We start from the raw sequence: 17,526 nt of genomic DNA, 5'->3' as shown, positions 1-17,526 counted from the left end.
TTCCAGAGTTTATCTCCCAACCACTGGGAGTCACTACTACAATTATTTCAAGATGGTAATGATGCTCCAAATGATGCTGTAATGATAAATGGCACACTTACTGAGAGTAAAACTAAGTATTTATTGTAGAAATTACTCACAAGATACCAAACAAGTAACCCAGATGAACCCAGTAGTATTCCGCTACCGAAATGGAAGCCGAAATCCGGAATAGAGACCCAGACTTCTGTTCTTCAGTCTTTTATGCCTTCCCCCGTAATGCCCCCTAGCCATGCCCAAAAGTGGGCCTCGCTAGTGACATAGTTAACCGCCAACTTACGTATACATCTTTATGTCCGTCCATATACGTCTTTAGTCATGCCTAAAGTGGGTGTGGTTAGTGATGTGGTAAACCGCTTTTTATTACCTCATCTGTATGCACCTCTAGTAAGTCACATGGTTAATGGCGGCATAAAGGCTTCCTCCTACAATTCCCCTTTTAGTCGAAAAAGGACAACTAATTTGTGTCTATGAAAAAAATGTATCAAACATCTATTCTATCTAAACCTAAACTTATCTGAAAGAAACACCCAAATCTGAACACCTCCTTCCAATCCCAACTCTAAAATAATTGAAAACTAACACTAACAGGTGTAAACTATCCTATAATATCAATAGTAGGGAGAGGGGGTGTGGAATTCTATTTCCTGCTGAGATGGGATGATGATAATCTCATGGGGACATGTGAGAAGAAAAATGTTAGTATAACAAACTCTCAGTAGATCAGACAGTCTCTGTATGGCAGGAGATGCTTGATTGAAGTTCTTGACTGGGGTTCTAGCGTTGATTGAAGCTCTCGTCTGAAGCTCTGGCCATATTGTAGAAGATGTGCTGTTTCAGTTTCTTGGTCCGGAATTGTGTAGAGTGATGTAGTTTCAAGCCGGTTTCAGGATAGTGCTTGTCAGGTGGAGTCAATGATGTGGGGCAGTTCAGATGCCTCCAGGCTAATCAGGTGAAGTCAAGTAAGTGGATCCTCATTCTCTTTCTGAAGCAGTTGAAGATAGCTGTCAGGAAATCCCTTGTTCTCTGGAAAACTCAAACATTAATGTTAACAAAGAAATCTTTTAACTTTTATATGTATGCATACTGGAAGAGGTGACAATAGGAAAGATGGTAAACATGAAGGAAATTAGATGATTTAGAAAAAGAAATCCACAGATAACAGTCCCTAATTTTATTTTCTTCTTTCTTATATCAATGACTCTTTGATATAATACAGAAATTCTGAATTGTATTTAAATAATATGCTTGAATTTATAGTAGGAGAGCCAATCCAACTCCAGAGCCAGCTTCAGTTAAATGAATGGGGACTGAAGTATATGAAGAAACAAAGAAAAAAGGGTACTATGAAAAACAAAATAGAGAGATTTAGACTTTGATATCACACAGTGAGTTACTGTTTGTTTGATGGTCCTCAAGGTAGCTATTCATTTGTCTTCAGGAATCCATATGTCCAGTATCCTTTGCTGAGTTCACCTGTGAAGACAAAAAACAAAACACTTCTCTTTCCTTTTAGGAAGTCACTTTACCCATGGAAGAATATGAATTTGTAAATGAGCTGTTAACTTCCTCCTCCTGAGATGTCTTCTGTTCTGATCGAATCTTAATTAAATTTTATGGAACCCAAAGCTTTTCTTCTCCTGTGGAAAAAAAAAGCATAGCCCCTTCCCCAAAGTAACACATATCCTGGTTTCCAGACTGAGGTCATAACATCCTTAAAATACACCAGTTGGTTCAGTTCAGAAGTCTTCTCTGTAGTCCAGTGCCTTTCTGCTGCACTTTGTCCTTTTTCATCAGCATTAAGAAAATTAAGGCGGTTGTATGCGCTGGTTGGTGCAGCTACTGGAACCGGAGCTTGTCCTGGTGTGGGGACTCCTGCGCCACTGTACAATTATGCAGTCCCATGTCGCCAAGGGGTCGGCTTGAGGCTGGTGGAGTGAAGATAATATTTGAGAGTGAGTCCAGCTTCAGGTGAGATTGGGTCTCCAGCGGGGACCACCAGCCCATCACCCATCCCTTTGATCTTCTGGGCTGCTCCTGGCATCCAGAAGACCCGCCCACACACGAAAGACATCAGCCCTTCCAGGACCACAACCCCAGCGAGTCCAGCTTCAGGAAAGACATCAGCCTTCCAAGACCCCAACCCCAGTGAGTACAGCTTCAGGAAACCTGCCCACACAGCAAAGATGTCAGCAAATCCATAACCCCAAACACAGCAAGTCCAGCTTCAGGAAAGACATCAGCCCTACCAGGACCCAAACTCCGTGTCAGCATCAGCAGCTTCAGCTGCAAGAAGGAAGGAGACCAGTGGAGACGGAAAGACACCACCAGCACCCACTGGAAGAAGAGATGGGAAGAAGACAGAATAAGAGCTCACTCAACAATAGAAACACCAACATGACCCCAGCAGAATCTAGGGATCCAACACCAGCAAGACCCGAAAAGCACTACATAGACAAAGAAGAAGAGACAGACCTTAAAAATTATTTCATGAAGATGAAGGAGACCCTCAAAGAAGAAACGAGGAAATCCCTTTAAAAATAGAAGAAAAAACAAACAAAAAAATCCATGAAATGGGGGAAAAATTCAAGAAATAAACAAATCGCTCAAAGAATCTAAAGAGCACCAAGAAAAAACAACCAAAAAAATTAAGGAAACAACTCAAACAGTTGAAGGATTAAAAGCTGAAATAGAAACGATAAAGAAAACACAGAAAGAAGGGATGCTGGAAATAGAAAATCTGGGTAAACGATCAGGAAATACAGATACAAGTATCACCAATAAAATACAAGAGATAGAAGAGAGAATCTCAGATGTTAAAGACTCATTAGAGGATATAGAATCGTCAACCAAAGAAAATCTCAAAACCAACAAATCCTTAACACAAAATATCCAGGAAATATGGGACACCGTGAAAAAGCCAAACCTGAGAATAATAGGTATAGAAGAAGGCAAAGAAATACAACTCAAAGGTACAGAAAACATATTCAACAAAATCATAGAAGAAAACTTCCCTAACCTAAAGAAAGACATGCCTATGAAAATACAAGAATCTTACAGAACACCAAATAGCCTGGACCAGAACAAGAAGTCACCTCGCCATATAATAATCAAAACATAAAAACTACAGAGTAAAGAGAAAATATTAAGAGCAGCTAAAGAAAAAGGCAAAGCTATCAATTACCATAGATGGAGAAAACAAAATATTCCATGACAAAGCCAGGTTTAAACAATATGTATCCATGAATCCAGCTCTACAGAAAATGCTAGAAGGAAAACATAGAGCCAAGGAAGATAACTACATTCACAAACACACGGGCAATATATAATCCCACTTTACAAAACACCAAAAAAAAAAAAGGGATGAGAAACTACACAAAATAACTTCACTAACAATAAATCAAACACAAACAAGTATCACCAATCAAGGTTCATTAATATCCCTCAATGTCAACGGCCTCAACTTGCCTATAAAAAGACACAGACTAGCAGAATGGATATGCAGACAGAACCCTTCCTTCTGCTGCATACAAGAAACACATCTCAAAATCAAAGACAGATGTTATCTCAGAGTAAAGGTTTGGGAAAAGATCTTCCAATCAAACGGTCCCAAGAAACAAGCGGGTGTAGAAATTCTAATATCTAACAAATTAGAATTCAAATTAAAATCAACCAAAAGAGATGAAGAAGGACACTTCATATTCATCAAAGGAAAAGTACATCAAGATGAAGTCTCAATTTTAAACATCTATGCCCCAAATACAAAGGCACCTACATTCGTGAAAGAAACATTACTAAAGCTCAAAATACACATAAAATCTCACACACCAGTAGTAGGAGACTTCAACACTCCGCTCTCACTGCTAGACAGAACCTCCAGACAGAAACTTAACAAAGAAAAAAAAGAACTAATAAAAGTTATGACCCAACTGGTTTTAACAGATATCTATAGAACATTCCACCCAAATGCAAAGGGATATACCTTCTTCTCGGCACCACATGGAACCTTCTCTAAAATTGACCACATAATAGGAAACATAGCAAATCTCCACAGATACAAAAATATTGGAATAACCCCCTGCATCTTATCAGACCACCATGCATTAACATCAGAATTCAAGAATAACACAAATCGCAGAAACCCTACAAACTCATGGAGATTGAACAATGCACAGTTGCACTATCCCTGGGTAAAGGAACAAATAAAAAAAGAAATTAAAGACTTGCTCGATTTCAATGAGAATGAAGACACAACATACACAAACTAATGGGACACTTTGAAAGCAGTGCTGAGAGGAAAGTTTATAGCACTAAGTGCCCACATGAAAAAACTGGAGAACAGTCATAGTAGAGAATTAATAGCACAGCTAAATGTTCTAGAACAAAAAGTAGCAAACTCCCCCCCGGAGGAGCAGACGCCAGGAAATAATCAAATTGAGGGCTGAAATCAATCAAGTAGAAACCAGGAAAACACTGAGAAGAATCTATGAAACAAAGAGTTGGTTCTTTGAGAAAATCAACAAAGTAGACAAACCTCTGTCCAAACTAACGAAAAGACAGAGAGATAGCATGCTAATTAACAAAATCAGGGATGAAAAAGGGGACATAACAACAGACTCTGAGGAAATCCAGAGAATCATCAGGGCATATTTGGAAATCTGTACTCCACAAAATTTGAAAATTTAAAGGAAATGGACAATTTCCTGGATAGATATCACTTGCCAAAACTAAATCAAGAACAGATAAACAATCTAAACAGACCTATAACCCCTAATGAAATAGAAGCAGTCATCAAAAGTCTCCCAAACAAAAAAAGCCCAGGCCCAGATGGCTTCAGTGCAGAATTCTACCAGAAATTCAAAGAAGAGATAATTTCAATACTCCTCAAAGTATTCCACACAATAGAAGCAGGAGGCTCACTGCCAAACTCTTTCTATGAGGCTACAATTACCTTGATACCCAAGCCACACAAAGACACAACTAAGAAAGAAAACTACAGACCAATTTCCCTCATGAACATCAATGCAAAAATACTCAATAAAATACTCGCAAACCGGATTCAAGAACACATCAGAAAAATCATCCACCATGATCAAGTAGGATTCATCCCAGGAATGCAGGGATGGTTCAACATTAGAAAATCTATCAATGTAATCCATCATATTAACAAACTGTGAAAGAAAAACCACATGATCATCTCACTAGATGCTGAAAAAGCATTTGACAAAATCCAGCACCCCTTCATGATAAAGGTCCTAGAGAGATCAGGGATAACAGGAACGTACCTGAATATAATAAAAGCAATATACAGTAAACCAACAGCTAACATCAAACTAAATGGACAGAAACTCAAAGCAATTCCTCTAAAATCAGGAACAAGACAAGGCTGTTCACTCTCTCCATATCTCTTCAATATTGTACTTGAAGTTCTAGCTACAGTAATAAGACAACAAAAGGAAATAAAGGGGATACAAATAGGAAAAGAAGAAGTCAAGCTTTCACTATTTGCAGATGATATGATAGTTTACATAAGTGACCCAAAAAACTCCGCAAGGTTACTCCTAGAGCTGATAAACACCTTCAGCAATGTGGCAGGATACAAGGTAAACTCAAAATAATCAGTGGCCCTATTATATACAGATGATGAAGTGACTGAGAAAGTAATCAGAGAAACATCACCCTTTACAATAGCCAAAAACAGCATCAAATATCTGGGGATAATGTTAACCAAGGAAGTGAAAGACCTGTATATCAAGAACTTTGTGTCTTTAAAGAAAGAAATCAAAGAAGATACCAGAAAATGGAAAGATCTCCCATGCTCTTGGATTAGTAGGATAAACAGAATAAAAATGGCAATCTTGCCAAAAGCAGTCTACAGATTCAATGCAATCCCTATCAAAAAACCATCACAATTCTTCAAGGACCTGGAAAGAACATTAATCAACTTTATATGGAAAAACAAAAGGCCCAGGATAGCCAAAACACCCCTATACAATAAAGGAACTTCAGGAGGCATCACCATACCTGACTACAATCTCTATTATAGAGCTATAGTCCTGAAAACAGCTTGGTATTGGCACAAAAATAGGCAGGTAGACCAATGGAAATGAATCAATAGCCCTAATTTTAACCCACACACCTATGAGCACTTGATTTTTGACAAAGAAGCTAAAACTGTACAATGGAAAAAAGAAAGCATCTTCAACAAATGGTGCTGGCATAACTGGGTACTGGTATGCAGAAGACTGCAGATAGATCCATGTTTATTGCCTTGTACAAAACTTAAGTCCAAATGGATCAAAGATCTCAGCATAAATCCAGTCACACTGAAATTTTTAGAAGAGAAAGTGGGAGATACTCTTCAACGAGTTGGTACAGGAGACTACTTCCTAAACATAACACCAGTGGCACAGGCACTGAGATCGACAATTAACAAATGGCACCTTCTGAAACTAAAAAGCTTCTGTAAGGCAAAGGACACAGTCAAAAAGACAAAAAGGCAGGCCACAGAATGGGAAAAGATATTCACTAACCCTACATCTGACAGAGGGCTAATCTCCAAAATTTACAAAGAACTCAAGAAGCAAGTCTCCAAAACACCAAAGGATCCAATTAAAAGGTGGGGTACAGAGCTAAATAGAGAATTCTCAGTAGAGGAGGCTAAAATGGCCAAGAGACACTTAAGAAAGTGCTCAACATCCTTAGCCATCAGGGAAATGCAAATCAAAACAACTCTGAGATACCATCTTACTCCTGTCAGAATCGCTAAAATCAAGAACACCGAAGACAATTTATGCTGGAGAGGATGTGGAGAGAGAGGAACACTCCTCCACTGCTGGTGGGAGTGCCGACTCATACAGCCTCTTTGGAAATCAGTGTGGAGATTCCTCAGGAAAATTGGAATTAATCTACCACTAGACCCAGCAATTCCAGTCTTAGGCATCTATCCAAATGAGGCAAGTTCATACAACAAGGGCATCTGCTCCACTATGTTCATAGTAGCATTATTTGTAATAGCCAGAACCTGGAATCAACCTAGATGCCCCTCAACTGAAGAGTGGATAGAGAAAATGTGGTACATTTACACAGTGGAGTATTACTCAGCAGAAAAAAACAATAGAATCTTGAAATTCACAGGTAAATTGATATCACTGGAAGAAACCATCCTGAGTGAGGTAACCCAGTCGCAAAAAGACAAACATGGTATGTCCTCATTCATATATGGATTTTAGACATGGATCAGTATAGTGCCAGTCTGCAATTCAACTGATAGAGAGTCTGGGAAACAGGAAAGAACCTAAAATATATGCATATTTGCATAGTAACCCAGAGAAGAGGATTGAGACAAGATCTTCTGAATGGATGGGGAACACGGCGAGGGGTTGGGGGGAGTGGGACCGGGGAAGAAGAGAGGGGGTGAAGAGGAAGAGAGTTGGTCATGTGGGAACAGGAAGTTGAGGGGGTGGGGGTAGAATAGGGGGAAGAGGGAATCATAGGATCAAAGACAGATCAGGCACCAGAGTGACCTCGATTGATCTAAAGGGATAACGCCAATTGGCAAACTAAGCAATAGTGGAGAGACCACCTCGAATGCCCATTCCTGATAATGAACTTGGTGTCTATAACCATCCGGGAGCCTTCATCCTGTGACTGATGGAAACAGAGGCAAACACACAATTAATCACTGAACTGAACCCAATGAACCCAGTGACAGAGAGAGAGGAGTGATGAGCAAATTGGCAAAGAACGTGCTGGCAAAACCAGCAGAGACAGCTGATCTGAACAGGGGAGAGCTCTTGGGCCCCAGAGAGACAGTGGAGAGGCCAGCATGGGACTGATATGGACCCCCCAAATGTGAGTGTCTGCGAGAAGGCCTGGGCAACCTATGAGGCCCTGAGCTGTGGATCAGTGTCTATCCCTGGTATACAAACAGTCTTCTTGTGCCTATAGCTCAAAGAGGGATGCTCTCTTAGCCTGGACTCTTAGGGGAGTGCCTGGACCCTACCCAGAGTGAAATGACAGACTCTAGATATCCCCTATGTGGAAGGATTTGGCAATAGGGTGGGAGGGTGGGGGGGAAGGGAAGTGCGGGAGGAGGGGAAGGAGAGGGAACTGGGATTGTCATGTAAAACAAGCTATTTAAACTTAAAAAAAATAAAACTGTTTAAAAAAAGATAAAAAAAAGAAAATTCAATGTTAGTAAAGTATTATGTAACCTGTGTTTAGGTGTCTTTGTTCTCCCAGGCTGTTTATGAAGCATCTCTTTTAAGGTTCGGTTAGATCTTTCAATTTCTGATTGTCCCGTGGGACTGTAAGCTATACCAGTTACATGTATAATTTTCTAATATTTGCAAAATTGTTCCAATTTACTGGAGACATATGCTGGAGCATTGTCAGTTTTTATTGTTTTAGGTGTACCCATAACATCCATCACCTCTAAGAGGTGTGTAATAACAGAATCAGCTTTTTCAGGGCTGAGGGCAGTAGACCATTGGAAACCTGAAAACGTGTGTATGGTATGGTGTACATATTTCAAACTGCCAAATTCTGGGACGTGAAATACATCCATTTGCAAAAGTTCATTTCTGTGAATACCTTTAGGATTACAACTTGCTGGTAATGGAGTTTGATTGTAGAATGAGCAACTGGGGCAATTTCGTACTATGTCTTTGCCTTGTTTCCAGGTGATAGAAAAATCCTTCTTTAAGCCTTTGCTGTTTACATGGTGTTTCTTGTGAAATTCTGAAGCTTCCAACACATTACCTACTAATAAATGATCAATTTCATCATTGCCTTGTGCCAGAAGACCTGGCAGACCTGTATGTGATCTGATGTGTGTTATATATATAGGTTGAGTCCTGTTTCTGATATTTTCCTGTAATTGTAAAACTAATGAGGTTAATTCTGTACTATCAGGAACAAATTCTGCAGTCTCAATGTGCAAGACAACTCTTTCTGCATACTGAGAATCTGTGACTATATTGAGAGTCTCTGTAAAGTCTTTTAGTACCATGAGAATGGCATATAACTCTGCCTTTTTTATGGAGTTGTAAGGGCTTGGAACTACTTTACTTACATTTCCTGATTTATACCCTGCCTTACCTGATTTTTTTGCATCTGTGTAGAAGGTAAGAACTCCAGAAATATGTGTTTGCCTCACGATACACGGAAGAATCCAAATTGTTTTCTTTATGAATTTGATTCTCTCTGTTTTGGGATAGTTATTACTAACACTTCCCAAAAGGTCACTGCAAGCTATTTGCCAATACTCATTATCCTTCCATAAGGAGGAAATTTCCTCATTCATTAAAGGTACAATAATTTCATCTGGGTCTTTCCCAGTCAGTTGAAGAAGCCTTAACTTACCTTTGAATATCAAATCGGAGATCTTTTCTATATATGCTTTCAATTTTTTATTCTGTTTATGTGGCAGAAATACCTATTCTAGAATGATGTCTTCCCTCTGCATTAATATTCCTGAGGGGTTTTCTCTAGATGGTAAAATAACCAGAATACAGTCCAGCTTTGGATCCACACGGTCCACATATGCTTTTCATATTCTCTTTTCTACCTATTCTAATTCTTTTTCAGCCTCAGCTGATAGTACTCGTGGGCTGTTTAGGTCTTTATCTCCCTTTAAAGCCATTTTCAGGTGTTTTAAATCATGGCCTTTTACATTGATAATTGTTTGTAATTTAGAGATTTCTCCTAATAGTTTTTGAAGATCATTAAGAGTCCAGTAACGATCTCTTCTGATCTGTACTTTCTGCGGTCTTATTTTCTGAGTATCTATTTTATAACCTAAATAGTTAATAGAATCTCCTCTTTGCATTTTTTCTGGGGCAATCTGTAATCCTCAGTGAGGCAAAGTTTCCTTTACTGCTTCAAACATCTTTTCCAAAGTATCCTTATTTGAATCAGACAGTAATATGTCATCCATATAATGATATATTAACGAATGTGGAAATTATTTACGAATTATTTCTAGATGTTTATTCACAAAATATTGACACAAAGTTGGGCTGTTTAACATACCTTGAGGTAGTACATTCCACTGGAATCTCTGTATTGGAAGGGAATTATTATAGGTAGGTACCATGAAGGCGAACTTTTCTCTGTTGTTTTTTTGTAACGGTATGGTGAAGAAGCAATTTTTTAAGTCTATAACTATAATTGGCCAATCCTTAGGAATTAGAGAAGGTAACAGCATCCCAGGTTGTAGAGACCCCATAGCCTGAATTACTTTGTTGATGGCTCTAAGATCAGTAACGATTCTTGACTTACCAGACTTCTTCTTGACAACAAAAACAGGTGAATTCCATGCATTAGTTGATTCCTCAATATGTCCAGCATCTAGGTGTTCCTGAACTAACTTCTACAAAGCCTCTAACTTCTCAGATGTCATAGGCCATTGACCCACCCAGACGGGTTCATCTGTCAGCCATTTTAATGGTAGAGCTTTTGGTTGCTCTGTAGGTTTGGCACTAGCATCCTGCTTCTGTAAAGCCTGTACATTTGGCATCTGTTTTCTGTACTGTCTTACTATATTCTTTCTACCACTAAGAGCTTGTCTATAATTCCTAGCTGATACAGGAGGAATATTAATCTGTGCATTCCATTGCTGTAATAGATCACAACCCCAGAGGTTTATAGCAATATCTGCAACATATGGCTTTTATGACCCTAATAGTTACTTTAACTTGTAACTTGGGTCTATGATATTGTATAGAAGTTTGCCAAAATATGTTTTGTATTTCCTCCTGATATAATTGATTCATCCTCCGGAACTAATGCATTATCCAGTGCCGTATTATTTACAATGGGCAGTGGATCTTCTAATTGTCCTGGGAGAGGCTGTCCTACACTGTCCTGGGAATGACCAGATAATCTTTCTTTCTTGGGCCTGTTTGAGGCCCCGATCCCCAAAAGTGGGCCTGGCTAGTGACATAGTTCACCGCCTGCATATGTATATGTCTTTACGTCCATCTGTATATGTCTTTAGTCATGCCTAAAGTGGGTGTGGTTAGCGGTGTGGTAAACTGTTCTTTTATTACCTCATCTGTATGTGCCTCTAGTAAGTCACACAGTTAATGGCAGCATACAGGCTTCCTCCTACCTGGTAATACTCCTATCCTTAAAAAATAGTTGTCTTTTCATGATCTTAAGCAATAGTTTCCTTTTTTTGGTTTGGTTTTTTAAGACAGGGAGACAGGGTTTCTCTGTATTGTTTTGGAGCCTGTCCTGGAACTCACTCGGTAGACCAGCGTTGGTCTCTAACTCACAGAGATCCACCTACCTCTGCCTCCTGAGTGCTGGGATTAAAGGCATGCGCCACAACCACCCGGCTTCTTTTTCCTTCAGCAATATTTTCTACAACATCCATTGATAAAAATGATTGATTCTACTTTTAATATAACTCATCAAGAAAGTTACCCTGACTTAACAATAAGAATTGGTGTCATAGTAATATTTCCCACCCTAAACTAAACAATGTCACCTACTGTCCAGTTTTTGCACTTTAAAGTGAGGTTACTTGAGATTATATCTTTGCCCCATTACTTGCTAATTATGTGGTTTTGTTCAAACTTATCTAGGTCTTGGTAGCTCAGTTTCTCCATTTGTATAGCAGAGATAATGCAAATGTACTGAAGATTAAGTGTAAGACTTCCTACTTATATATTGAGGTTGTAGATTTTAAATTAAAATCTCATTTAAATAGTTGAAAGCTGAGGTTTACTCTGAGTTATATTGCTATAGTATTTTTGGGCCAGTTTTGCTGTTAATCTGAAAAGGAAAAAAAAAGAGACTATAAAATCCTAACACCCAAGAACTATGAGATTAGCTTCATTTAGTAATAAAGAGTCAAAGGAAATTTTAAAGGCATACTATAAATTATTATATATAATACAGATAGATACAGAGTTAAGTAGGAAATAAATACTTAAATTATATTCAAAGGGGCTGGGGAGAAAGTTGAGATATTAAGAGTGAGTTCTTCTCTGGTAGAGGGCACAAGTTTGCCTCCCTGAACCTGAGTCAAGAGGCTCCCACTGTCTATAATTCCAGTTTCAGGATATTACATATACAATCTATGTAAATACCTATACCAACATGTACATTCCCACATATGCTCAATCACCCTCAGTTAGAGAGGGGGGAGAGAGACAGAGAGACAGAGAGAGAGAGGAGAGAGAGAGAGAGAGAGACAGAGAGAGAGAGACAGAGAGAGAGAGACAGAGAGAGAGAGAGAACAAAGTTGCCAGTGGTCAGATGTGGTATATACCTGTAACTCTAGCAAGTGAAATACTGAGGTTAGCATCTTGTTACAACTTTGAACACAGTCTAGACTAGATATTTCCTACACACCATGAACCTTCATCAAAATAGATGAAGAAACCAACAAAAAATGGAAAAATAAGTAGTTAAAGAAACCCAAGTTTGACCAAACATATTCACTCATCATTCTCAAAACAACTCACATTTATTGGACTGTAAATAGATGTGAATTACTACCTTGGAGGCTGACAAATAAGAACAAATATACTGTTAAATGACTAATTGCTTCAGAGCCTCACATTTACAAATATAGTGAAGTACATTATCAAGCACTGTGGTTTCCTATCTAGAAAGAATTTTGAAATTGTATTTATTAGATAATAAGATAGTGTACATAAAATTAATACCATATATGCTCTAACATACTGCATCAGCAGGGAAAAGGTGTGGTAGGAGTTTAGTCAATGCAAGTGTTCATTAATGCTGCGCTCAATGTTGGTATTATTTTATTTTAGTACTGAAGTGCATGTGTAAAGGACAGTATATCGGCAAATTATCATATGCTGTTTGAGCTCACTGAAAAGCTGGTTCTGCAATTCAGATTGTTCCCTACCTCATTTCAGGTCCAAAATGTTTCTCTCAAATTGTCTTCCAAGGCCACTTTGTTTGAGAATGGACTAGGGCCCTCTCAGTCTGTGATAAGGAGGAGGTAACAAAACAAAACAGAAAAACAACACAATAGTGAAAATATAGTATTAGTGAGAACCAGAAAATAAGCTAGTTCTACCAGATGTTACTATTGATTGTCTGATGTTATAAAAGAGTTCACAGTAGGAAAAAAATCAAGCTGAAGTTTCCTTTATGGGAAGTTCATTCAAGGAGAGAAAGCTCAATCCAGAACTCCAGCTGTCTGCCTCCCCTTTACAAATTGGTTCCAACTAGAAGCTGTGAGTATCCAATATGATGATGCTACTCATGTTTGTTGTTATTTGTTTTTTTCTTATCTCAATGGAGGGACACTTCTCTCTGCATAAACTTCACTTGAGTGGGAATTCAAGCTGGCTGTCTCAATAGGGCTTCCCTAGTTGGTTTTCCCTGGGATTTTTTGAGTACTTGAATCTATGATGTTTTTCTCTCATTTACATACACACCTGTCCATTTATCTCTCTATCTCTCTCTCTGTCTATCTATCTATCTATCTATCTATCTATTTTTGATCTATCATTTATCTATGTCTATCAATTTGTCTATTTTTCTATAATGTTATTTATTCTTTTACATTGGCATGCCTTGTTCTTAATAAGCTCACTTATTCAAAACCAATCATGTGGTTATTATAAATTATTTTTCTGGAATGTACACATCACAACTGTTCTGTATTCTAGGTCTTTCACTAGCTAAATATTGAGGATATGTAGAAACACACAGTATTTTCCATGAGTACCAGAAAGTAGTTACCAAATTTACAAGTCTTTTCCATGTTTAAGGCATTGTGTATTTGTGGAGAACAGAATTCTTACATCAGCATAATGAGGCAAGGAACACAATGATCTCAGTGAGTCAAGGCCAGAGCAACAGTTAAGTGACAACTCCCAGGTCACTTGGATAGTGACTGAAGAGATTGTTACTGTAAATGGAGTTAAACCATTTCAGCTCTGCTACACACCTAACTTAGCTGTTTTCCTTGATTCCTTGACAAACTGCATCTGTTTATTTTTGAATTAGGGAAGCATGAATGAATTCATTTGTGTTCATCTGGTGGATGAACTGCTCATCATGTACACAGTAAAGCTGAAATAATTGAGCTAGACTGTGTTTTCCAAGAATCTGTCCCATATTACCAACAGTCTCTGAAAGAACATTATTCCATGTCTTGTTTGTGTGGAATTTTGGGCATTTAAAAACAATAGATATCATTACCAAACTGTACTGTGAAGTTAAATTCTACCAATATAAGTTAAGAAACTCAGAAGGCTTTTCACAGACATGTTTCTACTGACTCATAAAGAGGAAATATACTAATATGAAACATACTAATTTTCCCAATACATTTCATACATTTTCTCTAGTGGATTTGATCAGTTAACAAACACAGAATCATTATACCTGTTTAAACAATGATGGTTTCTACTATAAGCACAGATTATTTAAGTGTTATCTTCTATCTTAATTCATAACTATGTAAGGTATGTGGAATTGGTAATATAATCTGAAAAATGTGAAAGACTTTATTTAGACTAAAAAAAGTATCAATGTTCACCATTTGTAAATGTATTCAGGTTAAAACTGTATCTTTATATCCCTATACACATAATTATTTAGATTAGGCCTTATAACAAAATATATAACTTTAATTTTTATTTGCCAAATCCCATTGCTTTTTCCAGGCTGAATGGCCAGAATAGAGAAAAGACCTTGAGTCAAAGTCCAATGTCAGCTGAACACAAAGAGAACTAAGGTACTACAACAGTGACATATAAAATATACCCCAGTAATTTCCCTGAAACCAAAGATCTGGCTCACCTTTCCTACAGAAAAAAATAGTAACATCCATCAGCAGAAACAAACCTTTTTAACAGTTCAGCCTGGTCAAGGTAGCTCACAGTGTTAGGTTGCCCCAGAATAAAGACAGCATCCCAATTTGTGAAACTAACTCCAACATGACCTTGTTGCTTATTAGTTACTAACAGGTGTGCATAGCTGGTTCACTCAATTTCACCTGAAGAATGCCTGAGAGTTATTCAATATTTAAACCACTACTTATATTATCATAGCATAATTCTTTACCTCAATAGTCATGAAGCCATTTGCTAATTTAGTGAATGGTCTGTTGACCCTCTCAACTGTACATCCTGTCAAGCTGTAGTGAACAAGGAAAAAGGAATAAGAAAAAAAAGGAATGGAAGATGAAGGAAATTCAGTGTCCTTCAGCTCTTTACGGTATTGAGGTCCTTAAGCTGTTCACTAAATATGTCTGGCTCTGCTTCTGAGATCTATGAATTTTTACTATGTTTCTACATGTAAATGGAGTTGAACACATATATAAACTATTTTAATGTGGTGCAAAGGCAACAGTATGCATTTCCCTTAGATTCAGTCTTTAATAGAGGGCCAGTCTTTTCTTGTGTCTTCTTTGCCTTTCTTCAGTGACAGTAGAAGCTGTTTCAGAGATAGAGACATGAATCTTTCTGACAGTCAGAACCTGAAAGAGTACAATAAATAAAGGCTTTATGTTAAGAGACTGAGATTTAAGGAGTTCTGTGATTATGATGTGTATCATCCTTCTGCGGTGTTTGGTGAATAGCATAGGTATTGCTCACAGTATTTGCCAAGATACCACAAAAATGCATATTCCAGCAATTTATTAAGTTGAAGTAGAAGAGAATAGAGTCAAGAATTTCAGGAATTCATAGGATTGAAGGAGCAAATTTCTTTTGAAACTTAGTCTACATAAAGAGATAATTGAGGATATCACTGAATTTAACAATACCCAAAGAAAAGTAAGAGTTTTAAAAAGGAACAAATAAAAGGAATGACTACCATGTCTATTGTAAGTCTCTGAGTCAATATAACTCATAAAAAGGTATAATTAAGAGCTTGGTATCAATTAAAGGAACTCGAATGTACAAAATACAAATCTTGGCTTCATAATGGGAGCCTTGTACATTGGACTTACTGTAATCAAGATGGGTGGCGATGGAAGGAGAGGAAAAAACAATGAAAATTTCTGAAAACCTAACCCACACTGAGACCAGCCCCCCCCACACACACATACACTCATGGGAGTGGAGAAACTGTGAAGGAGTTCAAATAATTTGGTTCAAAGAGATATGAAGCTTATTCACTTTTTAAAAGAAGAGTGTTACAAAGATGTTATCTTCTGTGACTATGTGGGATTCAAAAGAATTCAAGAAATTTAAAACCTCTAAGTAGGAAGTGACTGTGAGCAGCTCAACTCTGAATAGGACATAGTCTTAAACCAAATTTTGAGCATGACCAGCATGATTAATGAAAATTGAAGAACTCCAGAGTCTAGGAAGATAGACCTATAGAAAAAAATAACAGTAGCAAAACATTTACGGACTGAAATTCTAACCCAGAAGAAGCAGCACACTGCCATGGGAATGCATCCAGGTAGCTTTATTACATGCTTTTTTAGAGTTGCTGCACATCATTAGTTGGGTTACACCATTAATGTTTTCAAATGTTTATTGAAGAAACCCTGTGGCGCCCGCGTCACAAGCAAGTCCAAGGTATCAGGAAAAGAAAGACCAGATATCCAGCTGTTTGTATTAAGAAGTGTCTTTATTTTGCAAGTGCTAAGAGGGCTCTCTCTTGTAGGAGGGAGCAGTATTATATATAGTCTTACAACATAGTAGCTAGATGTTGATGTCAGTGGGGCAATGGGAGGGCAGTAAACCAGGACTAGAAAACAGGATGCACCTGTAGCTATAAGCTGACAAACAACTCAGAGACCCTGTGGGGACTAGGCCCCAACAAAACCCTGTGTGTGTTATTTCATTATATATTGTATTATAAAATGTATTTTAAAAACTTATTTCAATTACGCATATGAACCAGTAAATAATATATGATAAATAATCAGCTGATGGTATGTCAGGGATCTAGACTTCATGCCAATCACAGCAACCTGTTCTTCAGTTAAACCCCTAAGCTCATATACTTGTGTGCCAACAGGAAGCTTTACAAACATAAAAGAAGATATGAAGTAATGTTACCCCCATGCAAACATACTGTGAGAGTTCTGAGAACTGTTCAAACTGTGCAAAAAATGACAGAGCATTTAACTTTTATATCAATGTGCTTTATCCACTAAGATGAATGGCCAAAACATCTTTGTCCCACCTGTGGGTACTGTTCCAAACATCAGATACACAGTGAAATGAACGTCAACTCTGCTATTCTATAGGTCTTTGCAAGAGGTTCAATTCAATCCTGATTCAACCTGGTAAAAGTGACATACAGAGGAGGGTTTATAACAGGACATTAAGCATTGTTAGGGAAAGAAAACTGCAGGTGATGTTGATGGTGAGCATCCCTCATGTGTCCAAATTCCGGAAGTTTAAATAATACCCGAGGGTGGTAAGGAAAGAAGTGCATATGAGAATTTACATAGTGAAGACACAGACCCACTCATGTTAGGTTTTGGAAGTTGCCAAAATTTTGAAAATTTATTTGGATTTAGTGAAA

The 17,526-nt window shown here is 37.9% G+C and overlaps 1 long non-coding RNA gene across 1 annotated transcript in view; it reads right to left on the bottom strand.

Moving 5' to 3' along the window:
• Positions 1-1,782: 1,782 nt before the first annotated feature.
• Positions 1,783-17,526, bottom strand: part of LOC121144150 — a 76,638-nt gene continuing 60,894 nt past the window's right edge. The window contains exon 3 of the long non-coding RNA XR_005881458.1: positions 1,783-1,967. This is a non-coding gene — a long non-coding RNA (uncharacterized LOC121144150). The remainder of the gene's footprint in view (positions 1,968-17,526) is intronic.

Source organism: Mesocricetus auratus, unplaced genomic scaffold (genome assembly GCF_017639785.1).
Source record: "Mesocricetus auratus isolate SY011 unplaced genomic scaffold, BCM_Maur_2.0 Super-Scaffold_100014, whole genome shotgun sequence".
NCBI classification, from domain to species: domain Eukaryota; kingdom Metazoa; phylum Chordata; class Mammalia; order Rodentia; family Cricetidae; genus Mesocricetus; species Mesocricetus auratus.
This window is presented reverse-complemented; position numbering and strand designations above follow the sequence as displayed.